Raw genomic sequence first — 16,692 nt, forward strand, 5'->3', positions numbered from 1 at the left:
AAAGTTTGCAGCCCCTGGGGCATCACTTTTCCGTGCTTCTGGGAGCTGTGCTATCAGGGTTGCACAATCTCCCAAGGTCCTCGACTGGACCCCTGTTAAATCCCATGTCCTGTCACAGTTCTCTAAACACTCCCTCCTTCAGTTTTATCTTCTGCCTCCCTTGAGTCAGAGTCCACAGGATCCAGTCCAGTGCATACTCTCTTGGCTCCCGCTGGGACGTGTTTTCTAGGCCCTGCAGCTCTGTTTTGGCATGCTTTCTTTTCTTCTTTATCAGGATCAGCATGTCCTGGGCTGGGTTAACCTTAATTATTGTCTTTCTTGCCAGCAGGGGAGGGGGAAGCAAGTCCCAAGGGGGATGCATGTTGTCCTGCAGGAGAGAGCCCTCTTCAATACGTGCAAATAAGAGAAGAAGAAGTGGATGTGAACAGGGAGGCCACTTCTGCAGGCTCAGAGGGTTCCAGGATATTAAACAGTTTCAGGGGTATAAATCCCAGCATCCACATTGCTGCAGTAGGGTTTGTTCTTTCCCAGCCCGGGCTCTGAACTGCAGTAGAGCTTCATCTTCTTTGGAACTCTGCTTCTTTGTGGTTAAGTCCTGGGCCTGGTCCTTAGCATTTCTTCTTCATTCTTCCCTCAGGCTGTAAGATGTGAGAGCCACTTTATATATATGATGCTATGAAGACTCTTTGGCTTTCACATTTAGTTTAATTGACAATTAATTTCTATTAGTCTTTATCTTTTTCAAAGGATTAATGATTCAACTATAGCCACCCAATTCCACTGTTTTTATTGTTATTATTTGACCCATGTTTCTCAAATGCCTGATAAATTACATTCTTTTGTGTACTCTTCTTCACAGAATACCCTCTCAGTTTACCACTGATGGAAGTTTTAAACAATTATTCATCTACCTTTTGCCAATGATGGGTCCTTATTGTCAGCTATGTGGAGGATGATCCAATTCTCAAATCTCACTTTAGCATTTGCTCTCATGGCCTGTCTCAGGTTGGGCTCTCCAGGAAGCAGACACTGAGATACAGATTAACCTGCAGGAAGCATGCTCTCGAGTAGATACCTGTGGACAGGATGGGAAAGAAGCAAGACTGAATTGAGGGGAAGATGAGCTGGGATATACTCTCAATGAAGACCTTGGTAGGAAAGCTCTAGAACTTGGATGGCCATTCCAATTTGTCCCAGCTGATAAGAGGGATATGAACTCTTGTTCCCTGTCAATCAGTCTTTGCATGTGGGAGTCCACAGAAAAGGGATGTGACTTTAAGGTACTTTTTTGAGAGTTGCAATAGCTGGGGGATACTTGCTAGTAGCATATCCCACTGAAGGCAAATAAGCCCTTCAGTCTTAAAGGGAGATCTAGACGCTACGTCACAGTGTTTACTATGAAGATCCCTAAACATTGGCCACAAAAGTAGAGAATTTTCAGATTTAGAAAATATAATTTAAGTAATGACAACTTTTAAAAGAATAACAAAAATTCTTAGGTGTCTGAGAATAAATCTAACAAATATTTATGACATCTTAAGAAAAAATGATAACTTTATTGAAAGACATTAAAGTAGACTTGAATAGATATATCATGTTTATGAATGGCAAGATTCAGTATTCTAAAGATGTTAATGCTCAAATTAATATAAAATTCAAAATCCCAATAGCTTTTAAAAACTTGATAAAATTATTCTAAAATTGATTATTGTTCTAAAATATGAAAAGAACAAAGGGTCAACGATAGCAAAAACAAGTTCAAAGTCAGAATGAGGCAGGAGGACTTTCCCTACTGGAGGTGCATGCATGCTCAGTTGCTCAGTCATGTCGACTCTTTGCAACACTATGGACCATAGCCCACCAGGCTCCTCTGTCTATGGGTTTTTTCAGGCAAGAATCCTGGAGTGGGTTGCCATTTTCTCCTCCAGGGGCTCTTCCCGACTTGGATCAAACCCACATCTCTTGCATCTCCTGCATTGGCAGGCAGATTCTTTACCATTGAGCTACCTGGGAAGCACTGGATAATCAGATTTATTAAAAATTAAAATAGTCAAAATAGGAGGTTAGCACAACATAATAGGGATTTTACCTTTGTTTGAATAAATACTTAATGCAAGATGGTAGTAGCTTTGTAAATTAGTGGGGGAACAGGTTTTTTTTTTTTTTAATGGTGCTGAAGCAACTGATTATTTCTATAGTGAAAAATAGCATTATAACTATTTTATTCCATATATAAAATTTGATTCCAAGAAGACTGAATGTGAATAAATTGTAAAACTTTAATGAAAGTTTTACTAGAAAACATACAGAAAAATCTTTATGATTTGAGGTAGTAAAAGATTTCTTAACCAAGGCATGAAAACCATGTCATGAAGGAAAATACTGATAACTTTGATGCTTTTAAAAGTTTACACAGAAAATACAGCTTAAATGATGATTCATGACATGAGGAAAGATATTTGCAATACATGTAACTGATGGAGGAATAATATCTGGAATACTTAAAGAACTCCCCCAAACAAAAAGGAAAAGGCACATCAACATGTAAATAGGCAAAAGATAAGAACAAGCAGTTCAGAGAAGATGAACGATGAATGGGCAATATGCTTTTGAAAAGCTGTTCACTTTCCTCAGCAACCTGGGTAAAGTTCATTGAAACCATAGTGAAGTATTTTTCACATCCACCAGGTTTGCAAAGATTGAGAAATGTACCAGGTCCACGTGTCAGTGAGGAACTGGGGAAAGAAGACATTCATACTCTTCTAGTGAGGTGTAGAGAAGGCATGTACATTGCAACAGCCACTTTGGAAAGTGATTTAGAATATCAGATAAAATTTAGAATGGGCTTAATTTTCACTCCAGCAATCCTCTACTACGCTAGGAAATTTTTTTCACATGTGAATAAGAATGCTCAATTTAGTACCATATGTAATGGATGGAAATTTGAGATAGCTTTAATTTCCATTCACTGGTGAATGGAAAAGTTGAAGTATCTTCAATACAAAGACATATTGTAGAAGTTAAAGTAATCTAGAATCACATGTCTCAATGTGGAAGGACCTTAAAAGTAAAATATTGAACCAAAAAACCCAAATTCCAAACTGAGTTACAGAATATTTAAAGTATAATGGTCTATGTGGTTTTTGAATTTATACACATTACATGCATGCAGTTCATATATGTGATTGCACATATTGCACATGTCACATATATGTGATGATACATATTACACAATGTAGTACATGTATTATACCTTTATTACATATATTTTATAATATTTTATTAAATATTATAAAACATGAATGGGAGTGAAAAACACCAAATAAAGATGCTCATTCCTTCTGTAGAAAGGAGTATGAGAAGGAGAAGATTGGGATTGAGGAGAGGGCTTTCATCCTATCTGCAGTAATTTTTTCCCCTTAAAGACCCTAAAGCACTCAAATTATAAGGCAAAATTTTAGACTTTGACAAAGCTGAGTGGTGGGTACATGAATGTCTGTGATTTCATTTTCTACTTTTTGGTATGTTTGAACTACTTCAGAATTTAAGGAAAAAATTAAGTTTAAATAAATGAATTATCTAAGGGAAATATATTATTGTGATCTGATTAAAATTAAAGTTATAAATCCTAGTTTTTGACCAGTGAAACCCAACTTTCATAGATCATGGAGTTTAGTCTGATAAACTCTATCTCTGACTCAACAGGGACTCTGAAAGAGGATAGCTAGATTAACCCAAATAGATCAAGCGTCCTGAGGGTAATCAGAAAGGATTTCTTTAGCTGTCTTCTCTGGGGACTTTGAGGATGGGCTGGGGAGAAGAATGTTGGCTCAGGGAAAGCCTCAGAGATTAGGAACTTCTAAGAAGATTCAGCAACTCCTATAGAACTTTGTCCAAGGCATCTCTGTTTCTGTTGTCAGGATCAAGTTTCCTGGCCTTCACGTGACCTCCCACCCCTGCATTCCTGCATCTCTGTGGGCCTATTAACAGATTGCTGTAGGTGTCCTGGCCACAGCCATGACACTGTGACGTTGCCGACCTTCCTGTTAGAGGAGGACGGAGGCTACACAGCTGATAACATCCCCTGTCTGTGCAGTGGAAATGGAGAGATTGTGCTGTGTGTTAGAGGAGGACGGAGGCTACACAGCTGATAACATCCCCTGTCTGTGCAGTGGAAATGGAGAGATTGTGCTGTGCGGGGAGGATTGGCAATCACAGCCATGGGGAGGGAAATCTTGGCAAGTCAGGGTTGGAAGGGATTTTAGAGATCACTGACTTATTATCTTGTATGTTTGTGTTCACATGTTTTGTTGCAACATAATATGTAAAGCAGGTGACTACAGAGCTGCTCTGGTTAGAGACAATGTGTGTGTGTTTTCAGTCTTTCAGTTGTGTCCAACTCTTTGCAACCTTATGGACTGTAGCCCGCCTGGTTCCTCTGTCCAGGGGATTTCCCAGGAGAGAATATTGGAGTAGGTTGCCATTTCCTCCTCCAAGGCATCTTCCTGACCCAGAAATTGAATCTGAATCCCTTGCATTGGCAGGTGGATTTACTGCTCTTTACTGCTGAGCCACTTGGAGGGGACCCCAAAGACCCCATTAAGGCGACTCCATTAAGCTCCTGTTTCCCCCCTTCATCCTTCTCCTCTCACTCACACCTGTGCCAGTCCCTGACCAAGCTCTAGGAAGCACATGGTGTAAAACACTGGTTCATGCCCAAGCCCTTCATTTAACGGATGGGGATCTTGACGTCTGGTGGGATTTGCTCAAGGTTACTCTCAGCTGGTGGGGATAGATCCCCTTGGCTCCTGCTAGGATGCTGTCTCCCTCACGCTTCAAGCAGTTTTCTTGTAATTTAGCCACTGTATGCAGGCTATATTGATTTGTTTTAAATTCCATTTAATAATACATTTAAAAATAATCATAAATAAAATAAATAATAAAATAATAAATTCCATTTATTTAAAAATTCATTCTCTCTATTCTAGATTAAAAAAAGACAATTTTGAGTGTTTCTATTACAATCCATGATATTAGCATCCTGCTATGTTACAACTTTTTATTTCACTGACCTCCTTGTGAAGGAATCCAAGTTAATTTCTAAGTGTTATGATGATGGAAGAGGAAAGAGGGATCTAGACTAATTCCATATGAGGAGATAGGAGATCAGTGTTAAGTAGAAGAGGAATATCTCACTCTGCCTGTTCTCCCAAACAGTTTTCTCATAAACCTCACTCTTTTACATAAAAATTTGGTTCATGAAGCTGCACTTTTTAAATACCCATATCTTCCCTCCAGGTAAACTCCACTGATCACTTGTACCACAAACTGAATATTAATGATGTTTCTAGAGCACTTTCTACATGCTGGCACTGTGCTCAGTGCTCCTTATATAATCCCCATCACAGCGGTATGATGGAGAAGGAAATGGCAACCTGCTCCAGTATTCTTGCCTGGAGAACCCCTTGGACAGAGGAGCCTGGCGGGCTACAGTCCATCAGGCTACAGTCCACGGGGTCCCAAGAGTCGGACATGACTTAGCGACTAAACCACCACCACCACCACCACCACCGCAGTGATATGAAATAAATACAACTATTATCTTCATTTACAGAAGATAAATAGAAGTTTATAGAGATTAAGTATTTCACTCAAAAGCACACAGCTAATAACTAGCAGAACCAAGATTTGAGTTCATGCTCTTAGGGGCCGTGCTCTTCTGCAATGGATAGTCAGCTTCATAACCAATACTTAGAGAATGGGTATTTCACTGTTGGAAGAGGGGATAAATGCTCTAAATGCTCTCAATTCTGATTTCCTGTTGCCTTTGTAGACTTTAGATTCTTCAAATCAGCTTGATAGTGAGAAAAAACTGTTAGGGACATTTAAGTAATATAAAAGTTAATTACCAATCATCTATTTCAAAGAGAGGTGAACTGGGTATTTGAAATAATACTTAAAAAAAAATCTCTTTTTGCAAATGGTGTCAGTCTTCACATCATTCAGATTCATTTGCAAGAAACAGATGACCAAACTCAAACGGGCTTAAACAACAAGGCTGTTTATTAGGTCTTATGCTGTGCTGTACTTAATTGCTCAGTCGTGTCTGATTCTTTGCGACCTCATGGACTGTAGCCTGCCAGGCTCCTCTGTCTGTGGGGATTCTCCAGGCAAGAATACTGGAGTGGGTTTCCATGCCTTTCTCCAGGGAATCTTCCCAACCCAGGGATTGAACCCAGGTCTGCACTGCTGGTGGATTCTTTACCATCTGAGCCACCAGGGAATGGGTTTTATGTTTGATTGGTTCAGTGACTCAAAAAAATGTCATCAAAGGGGCAGGTTCTTTCCATCTCTTTATTCTGTTTTGAAGATTTGTCTTCACTCATGAGTTGGTTTTCCTTGTGTTCACAAAATGGTTGACAGCAGCATTTGAGGGTAGAATCCCCCTTCTTCACATATAGTGAAGAAGAGAAAACCAGCTTCCTGTTGCTCTGTCAAGAACAAAGAACTTTCCCAGAAACCTCCTTTCCTTCTCGCTGGCCAGAATCAAGGGTCACAGGACCATTTCTTAGCCTATCTCTGGAAAATGGGTTGAGATTACTCATAGGCAGTTAGGTCTGTCTCTTTAAATGAGGTCATTCCCTCAGACATCATTGCTTTTTCTCCATAAGAGGAAAGTGGGATGTATGTTACAGAGGCAACCACGATCTCCAGTGTAGAATTTGCTTGCACCAGATGGGTACCATGATTCATTGACATATTCAAGAGACATGTATTAAATATCTGCCATCTGCTCAGAACCAAGTGATTCTAAAGAAAAGTTACACATGAATACATTTTCCTATTAGGTGAGAAAAATGGCAAACTGTGGCTCATGCCCCTTCCGCTTTCTCCTCCCTACCCTTCAGTATAAGAACTCAACAAAAATCCCAACACAGCCGAAGGTGGAAACTGATCCCAAATTGACAGCTCCAAAACAAGGAAACTGGCCAAATTCAGTCAGCCACTTAGTTACTAACTAATTATTTTATTAAACACCATCCTTGAGAAGAATTAATCTTTCTTTTTGTACAGATGAACTTACCTTTATCAGGTGATAGATTACTCTGACTTAAGCTGTAACTGTTGAGAACATTGGGTATGCATTTCTGTAACCCACAACTCATCAGTTTGATAGCTGGTAACTTTACTCTTGGGCTTATTTACACCTTTTATATTAAGAGGGGTTGGAAGTGAAGTGAAAGTCGCTCAGTTGTGTCTAACTCTTTGTGACCCCGTGGACTATAGAGTCCATGGAATTCTCCAGGCCAGAATACTGGAGTGGGTAGCCTTTCCCTTCTCCAGGGGATCTTCCCAACCCAGGGATTGAACCTAGGTCTCCCACAGTGCAGGCAGGTTCTTTACCAGCTGAGTCACAAGGGAAAGCCAAGAATACTGGAGTGGGTAGCCTGTCCCTTCTCCAGAGGATCTTCCCAACCTAGGAATTGAACTGGGGTCTCCTGCATTGCAGGTGGATTCTTTATCAACTGAGCTATGAGGGAAGCCCTAAGAGGGGTAGAAGGGCTCAAAATTTCTTATATGCAGAGCTTAGAGTGCCCTGTGTTGGAAAATAATTTCATTTGTAAGTGTGAAATACCTTCAGAAGCACTTCCTTTGAAATCAACTGAGATACGGGAGCTGAGAACAAGTTATGAGTTGTCTTATACTGTGGTTTAGCAAGATTTGAAGTTGGTCAAATAAACAATCTTAACTCCCGCCACCCCCCCACCCCGCCTCTCTTTTTTTAACAGCCTGGCTGACTGCACCTGCCTCTTTAATAACCGCAGAACAGTGAAAACCTAGCAACATGAAATTAAACCTTTTTCTGCTTTGGCACCAGTATGCCCATGGAGAGTGCTAAAGACATTGGGAGATTTAATGCTTGGGGAGAGTAAAAGATTCTGCCCCAGCAACAGAGCTATTCTAAGAGTTCTGATTGCTTAAGAAAGGCACGGCACAGGCATGGCCTCCCTTTCTGTCTCTTTGGACTTTTAAATTCTTGTTGGTTTATTTATTTGTCAAAGGGATTACAGCACAGAGCAGTGGTTTTTGAGTTTGTTCTTCTAGGTGACTCCCAGGCTGATCACTAATAGTATTCGTGTTTATAAAGAGATAATAATCTGCATTTTTGCTCTTGGCATCATTTTATCGTTGAACTATTGGTTCATAAAACCCAAGAAGCGTTTTATTCTAATTCTAGCAAGCATTCTGATGGTGGCAGTGAATAGAGAGAGGTGAGGGGGAGAGAGGCATGAGAGTAGGTGACCCGAGGATTATTTTGCTGTGCCAAAATGGAAACACGGGGCTTTGAATTGCCGCAGTCCTAAATTCCTGTGACTTTTCAGAGCTCAGTCTCTCACCTTCAAATGACTTTATTTTTTATCACTGTTGTCCCTTACAGCTATTAGCTACCAACTCCCCAAACTATTCTGCACTGCTCCATGTGTCTTCCCATGCAAACCTTTATCCCAGTCTAACTACGGATCCTGCCTGTGTCAGAACATTTTATACATAGAGTTTAATTCCTACTGCCCCAGAACCACAAGAATACTCTGAGTATGCTGAAGAATGAAAGTAGTGGTCAATTGGGAGAAAACATGAGACTTTGAGTTGGTTGAGTCCACGTCCAGCCTATCTGCATGACTGTTTTTTTTTTTTTTTAAACATTGAGGATTTGGTCAGGTGTTTCGGTGAGTCGTACATTCACTGAATGTCCTCTCCACTGTTTTTCAACCCAGCAAATGGAATACCATTGACCCTTTGTTTAGATTAGAAACATAGGAACAATCCCTAATGCTTCCTTTTCTTGTTATTCCTCACATCTAACTCATTATGAAATCCTGTGGTTCTCCCTACAAAATACACAAAGAATGTGTCAACTTCATCTCTGTATTCAATGCTCTTGCCCAAACCAGCATCATCTCTAATCCTCAAGAATGTTCTGTCTTATTTCCTTGGCTTAATCCTTGCTTATCTGCAATCCATTCTCCAGCTTGAAGCAAGAATTTTTTTCCCTTTCTTTTTGGCTGTACTGCATGACTTGTGGGCTCTTAGTTCCCTGACCAGGGATCAAACCTAGGCCCTTGGCAGTGAAAGCTTGGAGTCCTAACCACTGGACCACTTACGGGATTTCCCCCTTTAAACATTTGTATTTTTATTTAAGTATAGTTGGTTTACAATGTTGTGTTAATTTCTGGTGTACAGCGCAGTGATTCAGTTATACATAAAGGTGTTCTTTTCCATATTCTTTTCCATTATGGTTTATCATAGGATGTTGAATATAGTTCCCCCTGCTGTACAGTAGGACCTTGTTGTGTATCCATCCTACATATAATAGTTTGCATCTGCCATCCCCAAACTCCCAGTCCACCCCCTAACCCCCACCCCAGCAACCATGAGTCTGTTCTCTATGTCTGTGAGCCTATTTCTGTTCTGTAGATAAGTTCATTTGTATCATATTTTAGATACTGTGTATAAATGATATGGAGAAGGCAACGGCACCCCACTCCAGGACTCTTGCCTGGAAAATCCCATGGATGGAGGAGCCTGGTAGGCTGCAGTCCATGGGGTCGCTAAGAGTTGGACACGACTGAGCGACTTCACTTCCACTTTTCACTTTCATGCACTGGAGAGGGAAATGGCAACCCAATCCAGTGTTCTTGCCTGGAGAATCACAGGGACGGGGGAGCCTGGTGCGCTGCCGTCTGTGGGGTCGCACAGAGTCGGACATGACTGAAGCGACTTAGCAGCAGCATAAATGATATCATATGTCTTTCTCTGTCTGACCTACTTTACTCAAGATGATGAGCTCTAGGTCCATTCATATTGCTGCAAGTGGCATTATTGTATTCTTCCAGAATTTTCTTTTAAAAATACAAATCAGAGTAAGGTGACCCCCCTTGATAAAACTCTGTATGGTTTTCCAGTACTCTGAATAAAATCCGAGTCCTTTCTGTGATCTCCTAAGCCCTGCTTCATCTAGTTTCTCCTAACTCCTCCAAGTTGTCTACTGCTCTCAATCACTATGCCAAGAGTTGTTACCTTTGTTTTTTTTTTCTATCCCTATAAAGTTTCTTCCTCAGTTCTTTACATGGTCTTAGCTTAAATGCCACCTCCCCCAAAGACGTTCCTTGATTATCCTTCCAAAGTGATATGATAATTACTATGAATTGGGTAGTTTAACCTCCATTCAAACTTTCTTCCTATGCCAAGAGTGCAAAACTGAAATTCACCTTTCCCAAACTATCTTGGAGGTTGGATCCTAGAAATGATTTTCTTCCCAGGAACAAAGTGCAGGGCACTCATTTTGTGGTTCACAAGGTCTCCATTTTGAGGGGACCAAGCATCATTTTGCTGGTATGTGGCAGCTGTGGTGTGGATTTTGGAGAAAGTTGTTGTAACTATGGCTACAGTGTGTTGCAGCAAAGAACAACTTTCGGATTCTGTGGCTCTGTAGCAGTTTTAATTGCATTGGGGCATAGAATGGTTCTGTAGTCAGCAGGGGTGTAGCACCTTCCTAGTACAACAGCTTCTTATGATAGATTTTGCAGAAATTGGGGATTGTTCTTGAGAGATCAGTCTAGAGCCTGCTTTTCCAACCCTTTGAACAATTTTATAATCACTAATTTCCCTGTATACAATCCCTTTCTGTTTAAGCTAGTAAGCGTGGATTCTGTTGTCTGCAATCAAATCTGGACCAGTACAAGTACCTCTATAAGTTACTCTTTAGCTCATCTTTTAGTTTTTGTTCTTCACCCTTATAATTTCGACTATTCGTGTATTGTCTTTCTCCACTAAAGTAAAAGCTTCATGAGGATGGGGCCTCATCTGTCCTGTTCACTGCTCTGTCCCCAGCACCTAGGACAGCTCTTGAAGCATGGGAGGTGTTCCACAGCCATTTGTGGCATGAATGAATGGGCCCTAGGCATTTGCAGAGGTGTTCCACACTATTCCCCAGCAATCTGAGCACCGGGGCATTTGCTCTGCAGTTACAGCTCTCATTTGACTCACCATTTGTTTCTGGGCCAGCTCCAATTTAGTTCTTCTGACTCAGCAATGGAAACATGCACTTCTGATGATGACGACAGAGTGAGTCCTTGAATTCTCTGAAGGTTATGCTTCAGGAAGCTTCTGTTAAATGGTGCCTTGCAGCACCATCAGGAGAGCAGGGCTCAACTGGATTTCACTATCAGTGGTGTCAGGCAGCTGAGCAGAATCTGGTCAAGAAGGCACACCTAGCTTGGCCATCACAGGCCCTTCTTGCTTGAAAGACTTTCACAAGCAAGCAAGTCAGGACATTCTCCTTCTGAAGGCCATCCCAATCTGTCTGAGATCATCCCATCCATTCTGGTTGCTTGCAGTCTGTTTGCTCTTTTAAGCCCTGCCTTTCCCTTTGCCCATTTCCAGATGATGCCAAGGTCCAGAAATGCATGTTGTCATTTTGCTTTGTTTTTAGCAGACCAGTAAGTTGGGTTCTCAGCACAAAATCTTGAATGATAATTTGCCTAAAATAATCTTTGTCTCATTTCATATTTAATCCTAGCGCTCAGTACAGGGTCTGGTACATAATGATTGCTTGATAAATGTTGGAAGAATGATTGGATGAGTGAATTATCCTAGTTTTGTGCTTTAAAAAAAAAAAAAAACAGGCAAAAGGTTAATATATGCAGAAAAGACTTAGTATAAGAGAAAAAAGATTTCACGTATGACTTTGATTCTATTCAAATGTGTTCCTGCAGTTAGGCAAGATTTCATTAACATTTTCTGCACATCATGCCTGCTGAATATCATTGCAAGGTTTCATTGACAAGTGCCATTCACGAACCACATCCCTGAACCTAAGAGGGTATCCTGCCACACGGGGCTCTCTTTTCTCAGTCCTGACACAAATAAGACAGCAAATGTCATATGTTCTTTTTTAGAACTCATATATAGAATGATGTGCTTCTTCAAGGTCAGGGCAAGCACCCACTTTACTTTGCATTCATGAGCAAGAATGCTGGCTGGCGACAGGTAACCTTCAGAGAGAGTTTGTCATTAGCAGAAGGGCGCAGTCTGGGGATTGAATCTTCCTAAAAAAGTCACATCTGCTGGCTGGCAGAAGAAGGAACTCATGTCAGGGCAGGCGACTAACTGGCAGGGGAGGGAGGCTGGTTACTGATTAAGCTGGGCAAAGCATTTTAAAAGCAAAGAGCCCTCCTGGAGTTGAGATTAGGCAGGCTCTTGCAGGCTCTCACAGCCGGGAGCGGGTGGGGCGGGGGTGGGTGGAAAGGGAGGTCAGGAAAAGGACACGGAGCGGGTATGCCCTTGGCTTGGTGGGAGGGAAAAATCTCACGGGGGTGGCCAGGCCCTCTGTTCTGTCTCCGGGTAGACAGGTCATGTCTATCTCTAGGGCAGAAATTCCTGTCCTTGAGGTTGAGATACTTCATGGGTTTGCCAGCTGTCTCAAAGGGCAATGTGAAACTCCCAAACTCAAATGGTTTCCAAGTCTCTTGGCTAATATGTAGATAACACAGCTACCTTCCAGTACCTTTTGAAGGCTGAATATTTCTTCTTTTTTTTTTTTTCTTGAGATTAAAAAAAATTTTTTTTTTGGCTGTGCTATATAACATGTGGGATCTTAGTTCCCTGACCAGGAAATGAACCCATGTCCCCTGCAGTGGAATGGCAGAGTCTTAACCACTGGACTGCCAGGGAAGTCCTGAAGGCTGAATACTTCCACTCTCAAAAATGCCTGGGAGTAGCTGTTGTACTTGCTACTCTTTTCACATGTTTCATATGTAACAAGTCCTGAGTTATGTGCTTGCAGATATTATATTAACTATTACATTGAATCCTTACAACCTGATGAGCTAGGTGTATTTATCTCCATTTCATAGATGAGTACCTGAGGCTCAGAGAGGTTGAACTTCTTGTGTGATATTACAGAGCTGGAAATTGACAGGCTCCCCAAATAGAAGCAGTTCAGCCCCTGTCTAGGGGAGTGAGTGAGCTCCTAATGGTTCCTTGCCAACTGCAGAAAATTTAAAAGATATTTGGCCCTCAGGCATGCTATTTACCATAATTGGGAACTAACTCTACATTATTGCTCTTGTGTCCTTCAAACACTTAATTTTATTAACTATAGATCAATTTAAGGTTCTCCCCACCAGATTCAATTGAATGAAGTAACTGTGGACTGGCCACAGGATGGGGAGTGAGCATGTGAGGAGAGGGCAGCTGGCTTATAAAATGTCAGAGCCAAAGCTGCAATCTCTCCCTGTGTTCCACTCACCCAGCCTGCTGCTCCCAGGTCAGCCTGCCTGATGCCTGAAATTTTCCAAAACAACCATTGGTTTAGATGAGAGTTCTCTCAGTCCTGCCTGAAATGGCAGTTTATTATCTGCAAGGGCTAATGTACTGATAATAACAAAATATTAACACTTCACCTGTATATATTGATTTCTCTCATTTGAGTTTCTCAAAAAAGCATAAGGCGTGTGTTTTCTTTCGACATCGGTGAATGTGTCAGACAGACAGCACTGAGCAAAGTCCTCAGGGAATGGAGCACAGGACAGGTGCATTTTGATGGTAAGAAAGATAATCAGGAGAGGTGTTGGCAAAGGCCAGGAGCATTAGGCTCCTGTCCCTTGGGGTGAATCCTGATAGAATTGAAAGCATCCAGAGACCAGCATCAAACGTTGGGTATCCCAAGAAGTGGCGCTGAGACCACAGAAGGCGATGAAGCTAAAATGTGAAGAGCGTTTGTATACTGAGGGGAATCCATAGGCGACTTAAATATTTAAATTTCTTTCTCATCTTTTTGGGTAAGGTTTATCAGTGGGTACCACTCAGTAGTTATATTTTATCGAAGAAGTAGACCGCATTTCTTCACAATTTTGTCTTGGTAGTACTAGAAGGAGCCTGCAGGAGATGTGGGGAGAGGGGCTGAGAAAAGGGAAGACGATCGTGTGGCTGATGAACACGTTTCCACACCAGAATTAGGGCAGGAGCGTGGTGTTGCTAGCTCTTTCCACACGCTCTTTCCTAGGAAATCAGAGATCCTAGATGGGCTCCGGAGTCACTCCCAGATGCCTGGCTGTGGGGGGAACTGTGCCGGCTTGCCCCACTCCCCAGGAGATGGGCCCAGGCACGGTTAGCCAGTGGGAAACTCCAGGGCTTCTGACCCACTCCACTCTTCCCAGCCTGAAGAACCTCCGACACTCTCCTACATATTTCCCCTGCTCCTACTCTGCTTCTGACACTCCACCGAGTCTCACAGTTCTGTGAGAGGTTATTTATTTCCTGAGGATGCCAAGGAGGGCAGGGTATCAAAGACCAGTCACATCCCCCTTCCCTGGGGTCTCCTTCCTGTGTGTTAGTAAACACAGTGCTGGCCCAGGCAGATTTGTCAACTCAGCCGTCTGGTTTATTTCCTCTGCTCCTCCTGCCGTGTTTCACACCAGCCAAGTGTCTAGTGCCCCCATTTCCTCTCTCCCACCCCCTTTGCTTTACCCCCACTCCTACTGTGCCCTGTATTCTGGTCCTAGAACACCCCCTACTGTGGATCATCCTCCTTTTCCTTTTTAGCTTCCTTTTCCAAACTGGTCTGCCCTGGATCTCATCATTTCAGGACCTGTTCTCATGTGGATGATACTAGGTTATCCAGAAACTTGAACATTTACTTCTTCCTGATAAGCAACATCTTAAAACACTTCAAGATAGACTTTTGTCTAAGAAGGCTTCCAAGCAGTAACTCTAATGGGAAATGAAATATCACCAACCCAAAAGGAAGACCTTGCAGTCACTGGTCCCCTTCCCAGTGGAATCAGCTGCCCCTTCTTTGTATGGGATGGGCCCCAGGGTGAAGGTCTAGAAGTCTAGACTTGAACTTTATTTATGATTCCAAAAAAAAACTTGGCCATCAGCTGTAAACCTCCCTAGAGACTCCGGGGTCTCCCTCTATAAAGTAAAAGTTGATAGTGTGTGGTCAATCTCCTTTCTCTAGGTGTGTCTTGAGTGAAGGCTACAAAATTATTGCAAACCCTGAGCATGAAATTTGGATGAAATTTCTCTAGAAGTTGAATGGGAGGTTGAGATGGGTTCCTTGGCAGAGTTCAGTGCTAGAGAGTGAACTTCTTGCAATGCATTAGGAAAACACTAAATGAAGTACTCATGGCCATTAGATGCTTTCCACCTTAAAAAAAATACTAAGTCTGGCAAGTCTGGGAGATGATTGCTGTCATTTGTCCAGTTTGTGATGCTATCTTAAAACTTACTAGAGACATATTGTACCATGAAGGTTTTTGGGCTGGTAGAGGAGGGGCGGGTGGAGATGGGGGTGGGGTGGGGAGAAGGCAGTCCCTGGATATGACTGTGCTTTTTCACAGAGTTAACTGGAATATGCATGATTCCAGATGTTGGCCTGAATAAATCTTGACCACTTGCCTTGTTCCAGAAGCCACCTAGAACTGACTTTGGGCATATCTACAGGCAGTAGAGTATCCCAGGAGAAATTCAATGATACCAAATGGCTCACGAGGGCGTTTGGACTTTTCCATTTTATCATAGATTAGGGTTGTGAGTGCCTCACATCTGGTGGCCACTTTGGTTTATATGGAAATGTACCATTTTGAAGACCTAAAATGCCACCTCTGCAGAGAGAAAGACACTTGAAGTGAAGACCCTTGGACCCCCTAACCCCTAGTATATGCTGAGCATAATTCACTTCTTTTTTAAGCTTCTGTGATTTCTCATGTCTGCACATCATGACAAGACAGAACGAGAGGACACTGAGCGTTTGACTAAATATTCGTCTCTTGTTTATGTCTCTTGATTGCGTTACTCTGTGGGACCCTGCTGTGGGCTCTGCGTGTCTGTGTCACACGCTGCAAGGAGCAGAGCAAGGCCAGCTGTCTTGGCTGCTTCTGTCTGCTTTGGTAATGTTTCCTCAAGTAACTGTTTTTGGGAAAACCACTAATGCTAACTTCCCTGGGGAAATGTAGAAGAATTGGTACCTTCCATCAGCTTTGGGATAGACTTTCCAAGTCAGGGAGGCAACTCCATATTTGGAAAATTCTCTGCCGTTTTATGTCAATGTTGATGAGTCTGACAATTACCTATTTACGGTAAAGAATCTGCCTGCAACGCAGGAGCCATTGGTTCAATCCCTGAGTCAGGAAGGTCCCGTAGTGAAGTGTCACGCGAGTGTATGTTCCTCGGTTCTTTGTCTCATCACAACAAAGATTTGGAGCGACGGACATTAAAGCCCTCGGTGCGTCACAGCTCTTGGGTCTTGGACAAACTGTGCTACAGCTCTTAGGCAAATCAGTGTTACAGCTCTATTTTATTTAGAAGATAGCAGGAGAATCCAAGACTTGAAGAGAAGAGAGTGGAGGAGTGCATGGGGAGGGAGGGAGAGAGAGAGTGAGAGAGAGAGAGAGTGAGAAAGAGAGAGAGAGAGAGAGAGCGCATGCATGCGGGAGAGAGAGTCCGAGAGAAAGTGCTTTGGCTCCTCCTTTTATATGTTTTTTCTTCCACCTGGGCCTGCCCTATATAAATTGGGCTTAGCCAGGAGTGCTGTTTGTTCTGTTTGTTCTGCCTGAAGTCTTCACTCTGGTCCTCGGACCTTCCTTGTCTTTTAGCCACCGCCATTTTGGACTCCTTTTCCCTATT

The 16,692-nt window shown here is 42.3% G+C and overlaps 1 long non-coding RNA gene across 1 annotated transcript; it reads right to left on the bottom strand.

Annotated features, from left to right (window-relative positions):
• Positions 1–11: 11 nt before the first annotated feature.
• Positions 12–11,383, bottom strand: LOC104998443. Its single transcript, XR_826460.1, has 3 exons — positions 11,050–11,383; positions 912–1,075; positions 12–638 (listed from the first exon to the last, which is right to left on the bottom strand). It is a non-coding gene; the product is annotated as an uncharacterized LOC104998443 (long non-coding RNA).
• Between the last annotated feature and the right edge of the window lie 5,309 nt (positions 11,384–16,692).

This window comes from Bison bison, unplaced genomic scaffold, assembly GCF_000754665.1.
Source record: "Bison bison bison isolate TAMUID 2011002044 unplaced genomic scaffold, Bison_UMD1.0 scf7180017864329, whole genome shotgun sequence".
Taxonomy (NCBI): Eukaryota; Metazoa; Chordata; class Mammalia; order Artiodactyla; family Bovidae; genus Bison; species Bison bison.